The following is a 17351-nucleotide window of genomic DNA, read 5'->3' as shown; positions in this document are numbered from 1 at the left end:
ATTTAATTCTTGAGGAAAATAAAAATAATTTTTAGTCATTGAAAAAATAATCGAAACAGCTTTGTTTCTGTTTCTTTTATATTTTATTTGATTGATGAAATGAATAAATTGAGTCTCATAGTGTATTTTAGTGACTTTTTCTTTTCTTAAGATTTGATATTTTGAGGGTCATCAATCACACTATCTCCTAAATATTTAGAGGAGCAAATTTCAAAATTACAAGTCTTCACCCCCGGACTAATGTATGTGGATTTTATTTTGTCTAAGTAATTTAGTGATTAGAAATTTCATCTTAAAGATGAAAAATGTAATGTTCGAAGTTTGAACTCCCACTTCTGCATAGTATATTATATACGATGTTCATATCAACTGAACTAAACTCACGGAGTGGATTTTAATGACAATATTAATCATGATAATCACGTTTGCCAGCAAAGATTCATATAATTTCCTCAAGATATTGTGATTGTAGGCCACACATTGACCAATTCTTTTTTCCTTTTCGTAATAATTATAGTAATTGAATGACCGCTGAATTAGTGCCTTTGTTTTTCCCATAAAACTTCATCTCACAAAAAATGATAATGTCATTATCATTATGTAAAATGCTTTTAAGGAGCTTTCTGGAATGCTAGTAACATTCAATTTCAAATCGTAATACTACTATGGTAAACAAAAAATATCATAAGGTATGCAGCTGCTGTTTTGTGTTTTGGAAGAGGGTATATATATATATACTCCCTCCGTCTCAAAATATAAGTAAAAATTGGTCAATGAAAGTTGATGTATTTGGTTTAAAATTTAGTCCAAATACATTCACTTTTGTTGACCTCCTTTTGCTTATATTTTGGGACGGAGTATATATATAACACAAGAGTTGGAATGATAAAAGAACTATGAGTTCAACTCTTTTACTAACAAAATAATAATCAACAAATTAATATTTGTCATTTAAAAATATCATAATATTCCTAAAAATATCATTATAATAAATCGATTCATATATATAAGGTAAAACCATTTACCATGGTATTTGGTATCGAATCAAAACTATATATGATGTTCCTCACTTTCATCATCATGCTCACTTATCGATAAAATTATTGAGTTTAAAAGCCATTTGTGCAATTTATCTTTCAACCACATATTGGGGGAAGAAAGGTGAGACCTACAACTATTTTTTGGGTACATAGGTTGGACCTACACTACCTTTTAATAATTTGGAGTATTTATCCAACAATCAATTAGAATAAATCACATAATAGTACTACTAGAAAACTCGGCTTTAGCAACCGATTTAGAGACCGATTAAATCCATTAGCGACTGATTTTGCGACCATCTAAAATCAGTCTCAACGACCCTGGTCGCTACTCCCTTGTGACCAATGCAGCGACCGATTTGGTAGCGACCGAATTAGTGACCGATTTTAGAGATGGAAATAGTGACCGAACTTAGAGACTGGCTATAGCGACTGACTTGTGACTGATTTTGGCGACCGATTTAGTGACCGATTTGATACCACTGTTCAACCCTTCGTCGAACCATCGGCTCTGAAAGTGTGGTGTCCAACTCACTTGTGAAGTTGTTCTTGAGCCCAATGTGGATGATCCCCCTAGCCGACCCTCGTGACGACCCAACAGTGGTATCATAGCCGATGGTTCGACGAAGGGTTGAACTGACTCCTTGTATCGAAAGTCTTCCTGACAAAGGTGGTTAGGCGGCGAGTCCCGTAGAGCAGTGTGGCTAACAGCAGTACAAGTGTAGGATGAAGAAAGCTTCCACTTGAGGGGAAGCATATCCTAAAGTGGATGGACTCACACTTGAGGGGGAGATTATTGGGGCAAGTGTGAGTGGTTAAGTCTCACATTACTTAGAAAAGAGGAGGTTGAACACTTTATAAGTTAGATGACCCATAAACCTAACACCTTAAGGTTTTGGGTTAAAGTGTGGTGTTCAACTCACTTGTGAAGTTGTTCTTGAGCCCAATGTGGATGATCCCCCTGACTACCCCCTCGTGACGACCCAACGGTGTTGTGAATTCGTCTTAAAATCACACCAATAAAGAACTTGATGTGTGGAGCAATAGAACGGCAACCAATAATTAAGCGGAATAAGCAATAATAATAACCGATAAACAAGATAAAGGAGAAAAAGAACGTGATAATTTGTTTACACAGTTGTTGGACATAAATTTGGTATTTATCAATTAAATATAATTGGTGGGTCCAATATTTATTTTGGAGGTTATATTATCAAAATAAAACTTTCAAAGTTGGTGTCGAGAACTCCCTATGTCGAAGCAGAAAAGCGTCTCGAGAGCTGTAGAGGATGCGTATAGTTTTGGTTTTACCAGGAGGCTATCGAAGGCGCAAAAATCGAATCAAGAGATAGTTGGGCCAAGCCCAAAAAAGAAACAACGAACGGCCCAAAAGATCTTGGCGCGCGCTGAAGGAATGAAAGATGAAAGTGGAGAACGTGGTCGACGTGGCAAGTGAAGGAGCGTCCAGATGATCGAAGAACGGTTACCACTTTGTAGTAGTATTTATAGTAGTTTTTCATTCAGAACAAGGGTCACAAAATTTATACAAACACTCTCTCTAAAAATTCTAAGTACTCAGCGATCGAACGAACGGAATTCAAAGGAGAAATGTATGTTTTGTGAACCATCTTTATTTGTAATTGTTTTTTCATTCAATGCAATGCAATTTGTTTTCCAGTAAATTTTTCTGAGTCTGAATCCAGATACTTGCTTGAGAAACTGCTACTTCGAGGCGATTCGAATTAGTTTCTCTTGTATGCTTTAAAATATTTTAATTCCTAAGTGTTTGTTTCCTTATTCAAACGAACATTCAAACAGTTTCTTGAAACGAACAAACACAAAATTGTCCTGAGATTTACTAGTTGATCTCGCGAGTTTAAATACTTAAACTAGCGGTTGTTTACCAAATTCCAACGTAAACAAATTGGCACGCCCAGTGGGACTGGTTTTGTGTTTGTTAAAATTGTGTTTATTTTTATGTTGTGGGATAAAAAACTTGTTACTTGCATATAACTGATGATAAGTTAGGTTATGGTTAAAACTACTCAGAGATCTAATCCTAGTAAAACCCCAAATTCTAGTGCGATGAGTAGCGAAGCAAGTTCGAGTGGTGGAGTCGATCCACCTCCACAAAGTTTAGTAACATCTGAGTTGGTGAATGTTCCAATATTCTCCAGTCCAACCATTTCGACTGTGCATGATGTTATTCCAACTTTGCCAATACCAACTATGGCAATTCCGTCCGTGACTGCCGGTCTTGGACGTTCGAAACCACCATCAGGCCAGAGTTTTATGTATGGGCCTCCCCCTACACTTGGCTTAGGGATGCCAAGTTTCGAATCTGATAGGTATACTTCGTCAAGGGTAACTCCCACACCCTTAACGACTGCATCTGTGTTGTCTTTGAGACAGCAAATGGATGAGAGTAACCATGAAATGGTTAATCTCTTAACACAACAAATGGGTACTGTGTTTAATCCATTAATTCAGAATACCAACGAGAGTTATCAAATGTTGGCATTTCAAATGAGTCGAATTGCAGATTTTTTTGGGACACCCCCACCACCTCCTAGAGTAAATCCCATTACTCCACAAGTAATATTACCTGCAATGTCTTCGACTCCAGTGCAGCAAAGGCCAACCTATGTGGCTACTGAAACGGTTCCTAACCCAACACCTACGCCAGTCGTACAAGAGGAAACCTATTATCCTCACGAGGTTAATCAAATGCCTCAAGTAGTAAATCAAAACCCTCCTGTTATTAACCCAAATCCACAAGTGGTACATCAGAACCCCCCAGTGGTAATGGTTAGGAGGAACCAGGATCCTGACGAGGTAGTGCGAGAGGTGCAAAACAATAATTTGCTTGGCCAACACAATTTGGCTAACATGGTCGAAACGATTTTGGCCCAAAATGGCCTAAACACGGGCTGTCGAAGGCCAAACTTTGTCTCTGCCTTCACTGAATATGTGCTGCAAACCGAGTTACCAAGAGGTTGGAAAGTCCCAAAATATACTAAGTTTGCCGGGGACACTAATGAGTCAACCGTAGAACATATTGCCAGGTATCTAGCTGAGTCTGGGAATTTGGCGAATAATGAAAATTTGCGAATGAAGTATTTTCCTAATTCGCTTACCAAGAATGCATTTACTTGGTTTACAACTTTGCCTCCCAGTTCGATCAATAGTTGGGCCCAATTGGAAAGGATTTTCCATGAGCAATTTTATATGGGCCAAACTAAGATAAGTCTGAAAGAGTTAGCCAGTGTAAAAAGGAAAAACCAAGAGTCAATTGATGACTATCTAAATAGGTTTCGTTTGCTGAAATCCAGGTGCTTTACTCAAGTGCCTGAACACGAGCTAGTGGAAATGGCTGCTGGTGGGTTAGATTATTCAATTCGAAAGAAATTGGATACCCAGTACCTTCGAGACATGTCACAGTTGGCTGACAGAGTGAGACAAATCGAAAGGTTAAAAGCTGAAAAAGTTAGAAATTCTAAGTTTCAGAAAAAGAAAGAAATAGGTTTTGTTGATTCCTATGATAATGAAATTGATTATGAAACGAGTGATGAATACTTAGATTTCGACGATAGTGATATTAATGTGGCTGAATTAAAGCCTGGGCCTCCTTACACTTGCAAATTGTTGAGGCCGTCGAATGGAAAAAATCCTATCGAACCAAAAAATGATAAGTTTGTTACGAAGACTTATACTTTCGACATCACTAAATGTGATGAGATTTTTGATTTATTGGTGACTGACGGCCAAATTATTGTGCCAAAAGATATGAAAATACCACCAATAGAACAAAGAAAGAAAAGAGGTTATTGTAAGTTTCATAATTATTTGGGACATAAAACTTATCAATGTGTTGTTTTCAGGGATTTGGTGCAAAAAGCGCTGAATGAAGGAAGGCTGAAGTATGCTGATAAGGCTAAGCCTCCAATGAAGGTAGATTCAGACCCTTTGCCACCTGCAGACGCTACCTATGTCGAAATCTATGACTGCAACATGGTCGAAGTGATAGACGCTGCTGCTCCAATCAAGGCTGTGCCTGAAGAGGAGTATGAAAAGAGGGTACGTGAGGTGTACCCCAATGCTGAGGAAGAATTGGTGGACTTCCTAAATAGGTGCAAGCTGAAGAATGCTGAAGTGATGCTTTGCCCTAGATGCAGTGCTGTGTGTGACAAAGAGGCTACTGCAGGCCTTCAAAGTGTTGTACCTTATGCTGAAAACAAGAGAAAATGGCCAAAATCTAGGCCAAATCAAAAAGCTTGGCCTTACAAAGGGGCCAACTGGGGAAAGCCTATTACCAAAGGCCTTTCGATCCAGCAGAGGCTAGGCCCCCAAAACACTTTCAAACCATCTGGGAGAGCACCTGTTAACCAATGGGTGAGTGGACAGCACGTCACGTTTAATCGAAGGATGATGGATAATGGAAGCTCTAGCAATGTTAATGTGAACATTGTATCTGAACCCAAGGGTTCAAAAGTGGTAGCTGGGAAGGAAACAGTGAATGCTGCCACTGAAGTCAACAAATACTCTTATAGGAATAACTATAAGGGAAAGAATCCTATGACCCGCACTCAGTGGCGAAGGTTCCAGAGGAAGCAAAAGTTGACAGCAAAAGAGGCTGAGGCTGGGGGCAAGGCTGTTGCAACCCAGAAGGTTGAAAAGGTTGAAATGGCCAAGAGGCCAGCAAAGGAGAGGCTTTCCATAATATTGGAAGAGCCAATAGCTGAAAATGCCCAAGGAGGGGCAGAAGATGAGGATGACATGGAGGATGATGATCTCCTGGATGAGGGGTCTGATTTTGATGTCATGGTCAATGTGGTGTCCATTCTGCCACTGGAATATGATATACCTACTGAGGTCAATGAACTGGAAGAGGACTTCGAAGCCCTCAATTTGGCTGATCATAAGCCAATGTGTTATTATGTTATGCAAAATGGTTGCGTCGAAGAGCAAAAAGCTGTCTTCGAAAAGCCAGATCTGGGAATGCAGAACCACTTGAAGGCTTTGTTCATTAGGGCAAAAGTCAATAATGTGGGAATCAATAAAGTCTTAGTGGATGGAGGAGCTGTGGTGAACATCATGCCTCACTTCATGTTGAAGAAATTAGGTCTCTATGACACAGACCTTCATTCCCACAATGTGGTGTTGGCCAACTATGAAGGGAAAACTGGTCATTCCCTGGGGGCAGTGCAGTTGGAAGTTTGTGTTGGTAGTACAGTTCGGAAGACCTTGTTTATGGTCATAGCTGCCAAACCTAATTACAATCTGTTATTAGGTAGAGAATGGATACATGGTGTTGGAGCTGTTCCCTCAACCATGCACCAAAGGTTAATCATCTGGAGAGAAGATGGTTTAGTCGAGAATGTAGAAGCAGATCAAAGTGCATATGTTTCAGAGACAGGCACTGTGACTTTACAGAATTTCGACAAAAACCTGGCCTCGATTGCTCCTTGTGGTGAGCAAGATGCTGCCTTCGATCCAAATGAAGTGGTATCAAAAAATGTATACCACTCAGTTAAGTTGCATCCAACCCATGGCTTTTGTTGGGAAAGGGAAGACATAGAGAAACCCTTGTGTGAGGATGCATACCCACCAGTGTCTGGATGGGTCAACCATGATGAGTTTGATGATTGAGTCCCCAGCATGGGATCGAATTACGGCTTATGCAGCCGAAAATAGAATCAAAATGGCTCTTGAGGCCATTAATGTTCAAGAAGATATGGCTGTCGAAGCCAATGATAACTTAAGGGACAAACTGGCCTTAGAGGCTAGTGAAGTAAATGATGGGAAAAAGCAAAGGTTAGATTGCATCTATGATGATGAGCCTTTGGGTTTTGAGAAAGATCCACATAGTTCGATTCAGAGAATGCAAGCCCAAGACCCTTTGCAGGAGGTTGATATTGGAGATGGCTCTGTTAAAAGGCCAACTTACATTAGTGCCAATATAAACCCAACCTTGAGAGAAAAAATGGTCGAGTTACTTAAGAAATACAGAGACTGCTTCGCATGGGACTATAATGAAATGCCTGGGTTAAGCAGAAATCTTGTGGAGCATAGGCTACCCCTTCGACCAGATAAGAAACCTGTAAAGCAGCTTCCAAGGAGGTTTGCACCAGAAATCATGACAAAGATCAAAGCAGAAATTGAAAGGTTGCTCAAATGCAAGTTCATTCGAACAACCAGGTATGTGGAATGGTTAGCTAACATTGTTCCTGTTATTAAGAAAAATGGATCACTTAGGGTTTGCATAGATTTTAGAGATCTGAATAATGCTACACCTAAGGATGAATATTCCATGCCTGTAGCCGAAATGTTAGTTGACTCAGCAGCAGGACATGAATATTTGAGTATGTTAGATGGCTACTCAGGTTACAATCAAATCTTTATCGACGAAGATGATGTGCCCAAAACCGCATTTCGTTGCCCTGGTGCTTTAGGCACCTATGAGTGGGTAGTGATGCCTTTTGGATTAAAAAATGCTGGAGCAACATACCAAAGAGCCATGAACTTAATTTTTCATGATTTTATCGAAATATTTATGCAGGTTTATATTGATGATATTGTTGTGAAATCATCTTCACAGGATGAACATATCGAACATCTTAAAAAATCGTTCGAAAGAATGAGAAAATGTGGATTAAAAATGAATCCACTGAAATGTGCTTTCTGTGTACATGCAGGAGATTTCCTTGGCTTTGTTGTGCATAAGAAGGGCATAGAAATTAATCAAAATAAGACAAAAGCTATCATGGAGACAGAACCTCCAGGAACGAAGAAACAGCTTCAATCTTTGCTAGGAAAGGTCAATTTCTTGAGAAGGTTTATATCAAACCTAAGTGGTAAAGCTCAACCTTTTTCTCCACTGCTGAGGCTCAAGAAAGGTGATGTATTTGAATGGGGAACGGAACAACAAAAGGCATTTGATGATATCAAGGCATACTTGTCGAAGCCTCCAACTTTAATGCCTCCTATTCGAAACAAAGAAATGAAGTTGTATATCGCAGCATCAGATTCGACTATTGGAAGCATGCTCGCACAAGAGGATGAAAATGGCGTAGAAAAGGCTATTTACTATCTAAGTAGAATCTTGAATGATGCTGAGACTAGATATAGTCCAATTGAAAAGCTTTGTTTATGTTTGTATTTCTCTTGTACCAAACTTAAGCAATATATCAAACCAGTTCATGTTTATGTTTATTCTCATTTTGACATCATTAAGCATATGTTATTAAAACCAATTTTGCATAGTCGAATTGGGAAGTGGTCTTTAGCTTTAACTGAATATTCATTGACTTACCAACCCCTGAGGGCTGTAAAAGGTCAAGTGGTGGCTGACTTCCTTGTTGACCACTCGGTGGCTGAGACCCCAATAACATACGTAGAACATGAACCTTGGATATTGTACTTTGATGGCTCGAAGCACAAACATGGTACAGGAATTGGAATCTTAATCATTTCTCCTTCAAAGATTCCAACAAAGTTTAAGTACAAGATTAATGGAATTTGCTCCAATAATGAAGCCGAGTACGAGGCTTTAATTGTAGGTCTAAAGATTATTTTTGGACTTGGGGGCAAAACATGTTAAAATCAGAGGAGATTCTGAATTAGTAATAAAACAATTGACAAAGGAATATAAATGCATTCAAGAACATTTGATGAAATACTTTGTCATTGCCTTCTCGTTACTAAAACGATTTGATTCGTGTGACATTCAACACGTGCCCCGGATCGAAAACCAAGAAGCAAATGACTTAGCCCAAATTGCTTCTGGTTATAAGGTAACAAGGGAAAAATTAGATGAGATAGTTGAAATCAAAGAAAAACTAATCTCATGTGAGGTAATATCCCATCAGCTGGGGGCAAATGAACCAAAGGTCGAAAAGGAGTCCGAAATGACTGATGCACACTTTGATGAAGCAATGACTGAAGTCTTCGTGATTGACAATTTGGCTGGCACGGATTGGAGACAACCCATTGTTAAATACATAGAAAATCCAACAGGTACAGCCGATAGGAAGGTTAAGTATAGAGCCTTGAGTTACACAATCATGGGAAATGAACTATTTAAGAAGACTCCTGAAGGGGTTTTGTTGAAATGCCTAAATGAAAACGAAGCGTATGTAGCAATGTCAAACGCCCATAGTGGAGCCTGCGGTGCCCATCAAGCAGGCCATAAAATGAAATGGCTTTTGTTTCGACAAGGCTTGTATTGGCCTTCTATGCTTAAGGACTGCATAGAATATGCGAAAGGCTGTCAAGAGTGTCAAAAACACGCAGGGATACAACGCGTTCCTGCCAGTGAGTTGCATTCGATTATCAAACCTTGGCCTTTCAGAGGGTGGGCTTTAGATTTAATTGGTGAGATAAGGCCCGCATCATCCAAGAACCAACGTTATATACTAGTTGGGATTGATTATTTTACCAAGTGGATAGAGGCTGTTGCCCTGACAAATGTGGATCAGGAGACAGTGATCAATTTTATCCAAGAACATATTATTCATAGGTTTGGGCTTCCTGAGACGATCACTACAGACCAAGGAACGGTGTTTGTTGGTCGAAAGATGCAAGATTTTGCTGAACAATTGGGTTTTAAGCTAATGACTTCGACGCCTTACTATGCTCAAGCAAATGGCCAAGTTGAAGCAGCCAACAAGGTCATAATTAGTTTAATTAAGAAGCACGTTGCCCAAAAGCCAAAGAATTGGCACAAGACCTTGGATCAAGTCCTATGGGCATGTAGGAATTCTCCTAAAGAGTCAACAGGTTCGACACCTTTTCGACTAACATATGGTCACGATGCCGTGTTACCTGTTGAAATAATGATGCAGTCGATTCGAGTACAAAGGCAATGGGAACTACCTCCTGATCACTATGAGAACATAATGTTAGATGAATTAACAGACGTGGATGAGGAAAGGTTGCAGGCGTTAGATGCTTTGATTCGACAAAAAGAACGAATTGCTAGAGCATATAACAAAAGGGTTAAATCCAAACTCTTTGACGTAGGAGACTTAGTTTGGAAAGTCATCCTCCCCATGGACAGACGAGATCGAGTCTTTGGAAAATGGTCACCTAATTGGGAAGGACCATTTAAGATTTCTCAAGTTTTGTCAAATGGAGCTTATGAGATTGAAGAGTTAACCCCTGAGAAACGTTCAGTCAATATGAATGGCAAATATTTAAAGAAATACAAGCCAATGTTGCAAGAAATAACCATAAAAAATGAATAACGCAAAGATAAAATTTGCAAGATGGTAAAAGAAAATGCCAAGAATCAATTTTTATTCATACAAAATCAACAATACAACCAATCATTCAAGAATGTTCAAGAAAGTACAAGAATTGGTTGAATGTTGAAGGGTAACCACTTAAGGTTTACCCTGAACCCGGGTTCCCTCATCCTTTGAATCAGAATTGGAAAGTTCTGAGATCTGAGAGTCTTCATCCTCAGAAGAAGGAGTTGGAGTTCCAGGGTATTCTTCATCAGGCTCTAGGGTACTGAGGAACTCAAGGTAATCCTCATCTTCATCATCTGAACTAGAGCTTGAAGAATCAGAAGAGAGAATGATGGTTTCTACTACCTTGGCTGGTGCCGGCCTAGGGCGAAGGATTCTAGTGCGTGGAGGCTTGGAAGCTGGAATCTTGATTCGTCCCCTTCCAAGAGGACGTGGTGTGCTTGAGCCCGGGGTAGAGGAAGGAAGGTCTTTCTTGTTATCCATTCTTTGTGGAGAGCTGTTGATGCGTTAATTGGTGCAAAGTGCTGAACAAAAGAGTTGCAAGGCGTGGGTATTTATAGAAGGATTAATACGCGTTAATAGCTAGGCAGTTACAACTAACCACGTTCAGTTTGCATAGGAAATGCCATTGCATTAATGCTCAAAGCCATGTAGTTAATTATGTTGACTGCTTTGGAAACATGTTCGCTTCATTCCTTACAAAGTGCCATTAATAAGGCTTGGGAAAGTGGCCCAAAAGAAGGAAAGCAAACAACAACAAAGGAATAAAATACTCAGCCAATATATGAACATGCAGCATTAAAAAACCAAAACGGGCATGCATTCAAAAAGCATGTGCGAAATTGTTCGACAGTTGCTAGTGTTAAAAGATTCACAATTACAACATCCAAAGAGAGCAACAAACTTAAGACAAAAAGAAAATTTATAAAGTCAAGGTTGTTGTTGAGATGTTGAAGGAGGCTTTCGATTGGCCACCTGAAATTGGTAATACTGAGTTCGAATGGACGCTAGCTTACGTTGTAGCATTTCCTTATCACTAGCAAGGTGCTCAACTCGTTTCTGGACAGCTAGACCATCACTGTAGTGTTGGATACCTTCACGTGCTAGCTCATCAAGCTTAACCTTTTGTGCTTCAATGGCTACTGCAGCTAGCTTCTCCATCTCAGCCTCTTCCTGTCGAATCTTTTCCTTTAGCGCTTCGATTTCAGATTGCCATTGAGCAATATTATTCTCACAAGCCACAAGTTGCCCAAGAGCTTCATCAGAGGCAGCCTTGATAGTTGTGACCTCTGCATTGCAACTATTAGCTTGCTCGAAATGGTGTTGCTGGGTGGCGAGCAGAGATGTCAAGAGGCTGCTAGTCCTGGTTAGGAGCTGAGATTGACTAACGAATTGTTCTAAAAAGGTTTCAGCCTGAGTCACTAGAAGGAACATGGCTTCGTCAGTCCTTGGGTTCTGCAGCTTGCGAAAAAGGGCTTTGATATTGTAGTATATAGAAGAATCATGTTCAAGCAGGCCCAGCATATCCCCATTAAGGATCTCTCGCCTAAATCTGATTTCGTGCTCAAACTGTTCTTGCGCAAGTGCATCTTCCTTATCTTCCGTGTTCCCAACAGCAGAGCTAGAGGCGCCATGACTTGATAAAAGCTTGTTGAGTGCATCTGCCGGGGTTAAATCTCTTAGCTCTTTGGCAAGTTCAGCCGGTAAGACAACAGTAGGAGGAGGTTTCGACACAGAGGTTCCCTCTTCACCAAGTGAATCACCAATGCAGGAGTTCCCATCATCAGAGTCGAAAGTGTCAGCACTGGGTGAACTGGACTCATGGTTTGACCCACTTGGTTGTGGTTGATTGGTAGTGGAATGTTCGCCATCAACGGTTGGCCTTTGTTCATTGGAAAGGTTGGCAGCAGGGTCAACTTGAAAATTGGTTGGAGGATCATTTTCAGCTAATACTGGGGCAGGGTTCGTCAAAGGATGCTGTTGCGGTAGGCCTTGATCAAGTTGGTCCTCTTCATTGCTAGGCTTAAGGGTATCATCTTCGAAAGCGTGGTGAGGCGAGCCATGAGCTTTGGGTGGTGATGAGTTTTCAGTAAGGACGGCCGTTTCGACAGGCTGAGGAGATGAAGGTTTTTCTGCCACACTTGCAGGATGCGTACCACTTGGTCCTTCGACCATTCCTTCAGCCGCTTTGCTAGGAGCAGGCTCATCTTGTGGAATAACCTGGGCAGAACCTTTTGGCTGAAATAAATGAAACCATGAAAGAATGAGTAACACAGTCAAGAGCTAAAGAAGTAATAAGAAGAAGCCTAAGAAGTAAGAATGGCCTACTTGGGCTTGAGGGATAGCAGAAGCTTCAGGCTGTGAAGTTGTTTCTTTTGCAGTAGCAGAAGCCTCGACAACAGTGGCTGCAGCAGGAGACTTTCTGTGCTTCTTTTTCTTCTTCTTCTTCCTCTCCGATTGCTCTAAAGGAGGGCCCTCAGGTGACGCCAGAGTATCAGGTTGTGCCTCAATCTCAGAGGACTTGTGTTCAGGAGTACCTTCTTGGGTGGGTTGGTGTTCTTTTTTCTTCTTCTTCTTTTTCTTCTTCTCATCAGTAATGGGTTCAGCGTTATGAGGGAGATCTTGAATAGTGGCAGTGTTAGTCTGCTCAGGGATGGTCGAAAGGACAGGGATATCCTACAGGCCACAGTTCAGTAAGTTCACATTCAAGACAAAAGAAAAAGAAGTCTTAAGCTAAATGGATACCTTATCTGGAGCACTCAAACAAGTGGTTGGAATAGGTCTTTGTTTCTTCGAAACAGAAGGAGTTTCAGTTGAATGAGACCTTTTGCGCGAAGCAATCTGGAAAGGGCATATCAAAGTTAATATGGACATCCTACAAAAGTGTGAGAAGCCACAAAAAAGGCAAAGGCTTACCTTTAGTTCAACCTTAGGTGGTGGAGGAAGAGGTTTGCTAGAATTGCTAGAACCTGCTTTCGACTTACTCCCTGCATTGGAGAAGTGCGCATAAGAGAAAAGCACGCAAGGTAAAAATGATGCAAGTAAAAGTAGAACTAAAAGAATACCTCTGGCGTTCAATTTCGACTTAATCTTGTTCAAAATAGATGAGTCGAACCCATTAGAGATAGCAGTGAGTAAGGCAGCCTTGTCAACCAGGCGTCCTTCATAGTGTCGAGACCACCAGGTAAAAAATTCCCTAGTGCAGGCATGTGAGGGAGCGAAGTCGAATGGGGTAAGCTCATAAGAAGGCTGATTGAAGTGGTTCAAGAATGAATGGAACTGTGGTTCTGTCATGCCATGCTTGCCTAAACAAATTTCCCTCTCTTCCAAGTATATGCTCTTAGGGAGTATTTGAGTTAAGCCAAATTGGCGAGACACCAGGTTTGGGAAGTAGCCAACTAACCCAAAATCTCCAGAGGTCAAGCCAATTCGACAAGACAAGACTGTAGGCGTCAAGTAAGCATTCCAAATGTTGTTGGTTACCGTCTCAAATTCTGGTGGAGAAGGAAATCTGTGAGTAAACCAAAGAGGACCAAGTGGCCTGTCCACAAAAGGAGCAAAGCTAGGCTTAAACTTCTTTAGGCTGAGAAAAGCATTAAAATACTGTTGGAAAGCTACATCATAACCAAGGCCTCTTTCCCTAGGCACCATCCTCGCCAGCCTTGTGCCTTCGATTTGACGTGTTCTCGATTCCTCATAGTATGGCTCAGGCAAGAAAAGGTCAAGCTCAGCATGAAAAGTGGCAGTTAGCCATAGTTGCAGCAACCAAAAAGGGCCAGCACCCAAAAAGGTAGATCCATCGCCTGTTCTCTTAAGGTGTTCACAAGCATCCCTCATGGATTCATAAAGACATCCAAGAACAAGTCGAGCAAAATTGAATTGCTGGCATTCATGTAGTTGAATAGCCATAGGGATGAATTTCTTGGCTACTTGGAGAGATTGAGTGCAGAAGACATACTGCGATAGCCATAAGGTTAGGAAAGCAACGTGTTCCTCGTCACTTACTTCATCGCTAGTCTTTCGATTTTCCACGATGTATTTGGAGTAAGACTTGTTTCGAAAATCAAATTTGATGGTGTCGGAAGCTTTGCAAGGATCGTAAGTGTCGCCAAGAGGCGATAAGCCAGTAATGGCAGCAACATCCAGCAGTGTAGGAGTCATCATGCCACATTCGAAGTGGAAGGTGTTGGTAGAAGACTCAAAGAAGTGTAAAGCAGCAATAATCATCTCTTGCTGGTATTTAAGGCCTGTCCGAGAGAGCTGAATAAGGTCATAAATACCACAGGCTTGCCAAATATCAGCCTTATCACGTTGTACCCTGTCTAACCAGCCAAGATATTGGTCATTCAAAGAAGGAGCCGATCGAAACACTCTGTTAGGCGCCTTGATATAGCTAAAATTATAGGGTCCACTAATGAAAACCCTAGGAGCACAAGGTTTATAAACAGGAAAGATAGACAGAACCTTGGAATTACGGCTTTTATCACTTGGTTTGGGTCCCCCAAAAGCATGCACAAGGTTATCAACAGAATAAGGAAAGATTAATTGACCTTCCCAAAACTTTTGCAAGTCCAGACGTAACGATGGTTCTGGAACCACATCCTCATCGTAAGAAGAAAGAGTGGCGGCGGTCCACTTACCGGCGTAAGGAAGGAATTTTCTGACACCTGAATCTGACGCCATTGATGAAGGTATAAAGATGGCGTGAAAGAATGGTGATTAGGGTTAAATTTGGGAATCACAAGTTGTTTGAGACAGTTGAGGAAAATCCGAGTGAAAAGAAAGTTGATGACTTGGTGATAAACAGAATGGTGGGGATAGGAAGTTTTTTGGAAGCAAGAATTCAAGAAAGAATCGTAGAAGATGAAGAAGAAGATGAACAGTTGACAGAGCGAAAATTGGAGAAAAACGCAATAAAGGAAGAATCTGGCTATTTATAGAAGCACACGGATTGAGGAAAATAGCAAAGTTTTTTCAACTTCCTATGTTGACAAGTGTCCAAACCCCTTGACAGGTGGAAAGGAAAAACAAGTTTTGGAGCCAATCCAAAGTTTTGAATGGCAGCCTAAACGATAGGAGAGATAAATGGAAAAGAAAGTTATCCATTAATACTTTCAAAAATGCCACTTCCTCTTTCGATAGACACCGTCGAAAATGGCATTTTTGGGGGGCAATTTGTTGGACATAAATTTGGTATTTATCAATTAAATATAATTGGTGGGTCCAATATTTATTTTGGAGGTTATATTATCAAAATAAAACTTTCAAAGTTGGTGTCGAGAACTCCCTATGTCGAAGCAGAAAAGCGTCTCGAGAGCTGTAGAGGATGCGTATAGTTTTGGTTTTACCAGGAGGCTATCGAAGGCGCAAAAATCGAATCAAGAGATAGTTGGGCCAAGCCCAAAAAAGAAACAACGAACGGCCCAAAAGATCTTGGCGCGCGCTGAAGGAATGAAAGATGAAAGTGGAGAACGTGGTCGACGTGGCAAGTGAAGGAGCGTCCAGATGATCGAAGAACGGTTACCACTTTGTAGTAGTATTTATAGTAGTTTTTCATTCAGAACAAGGGTCACAAAATTTATACAAACACTCTCTCTAAAAATTCTAAGTACTCAGCGATCGAACGAACGGAATTCAAAGGAGAAATGTATGTTTTGTGAACCATCTTTATTTGTAATTGTTTTTTCATTCAATGCAATGCAATTTGTTTTCCAGTAAATTTTTCTGAGTCTGAATCCAGATACTTGCTTGAGAAACTGCTACTTCGAGGCGATTCGAATTAGTTTCTCTTGTATGCTTTAAAATATTTTAATTCCTAAGTGTTTGTTTCCTTATTCAAACGAACATTCAAACAGTTTCTTGAAACGAACAAACACAAAATTGTCCTGAGATTTACTAGTTGATCTCGCGAGTTTAAATACTTAAACTAGCGGTTGTTTACCAAATTCCAACGTAAACAACAGTTCAGTCCAATAATGACCTAGTCTGGGGGAGAGAGCAGCCCCTCTGTTCCACTATATCAAATAAGTAACTTTACAAAGAGTTTCAATTGAGTTACAAGAATTAATCTTAATTCTACCCAAAACCCGAATCTCTTCCCGTGGCCAAGAGACTCAATTTGATAAGTGTTTTCCAAGGTGTACCACAAAGATAGTTCGCCCACCCTAGAGTTGTACCAAGAGAAAACTCTTCTTCCTCTTTAAAACCCTAGCCCTTGTGTGGTGGCAAGATGCAAAAAGATTCAACAAAGATTTTTCTGACTTCTTGTAACTGAGATTTCAAGGCATATCCAACAAAAACGGTGGTAATTAATAATACTCATCACCAACTTGGAGAGACAGTGCTAAAAATATTCAAATAAGAGTGTAGAGTCAAGTGGTTGAGCTCTCTCTACAACGAGACGTTCGAAAGAACCCGAGTTCGATGTCTAGTAAAAACAATTTTTAGTCAAATTTTATTTACCTCGTAGTCGAACTCTGAATTAGCAGAAACCATTTCCATAGAAACCAAAGGATTAAAAAAAAGAAACTTTTTTGAGCTGCTAAAGATTGAGAGTTGAGACAAATTGTCTAATACAAGTGCAGCTATGACATACAGCTACAGCTTCTGCAATTAATGTATGAAAATAAATTCACCGATGTTTCCATTTATTTGTATGAAGTACACTAAACTTAGCCACACATTCATCAAAATAAATATAATTTACTTACTTAAAAAATATACATAGTTTAATTTATTTTCTTTTATTTTTCTGTGCTTATTTAAATCTTTATATTTGAAGCCACTAGATTTTTAGTTAGAAATTTAAGTAGTATATATGAAATTCCAAATTCGATTTTCACCGGTTACATTGTAAATAAATAAAAAAATCATTTTTATTTGTGCTGTGCTCTATTTGTATTGGTGGATTTGCTGAAACTAAACAGACATGTAGACCCAGTGGTCCAAGATTTGACTAAGATGGATTGCAATATGATCATACATCTATCTTCATTGATCATTCATTAAAATGGTGTGGGTCATTATCATGTCACCAAGGGACAAATTACAATCAAGTTTT

Source organism: Trifolium pratense, linkage group LG7 (assembly GCF_020283565.1).
Source record: "Trifolium pratense cultivar HEN17-A07 linkage group LG7, ARS_RC_1.1, whole genome shotgun sequence".
Taxonomy (NCBI): Eukaryota; Viridiplantae; Streptophyta; class Magnoliopsida; order Fabales; family Fabaceae; genus Trifolium; species Trifolium pratense.
This window is presented reverse-complemented; position numbering follows the sequence as displayed.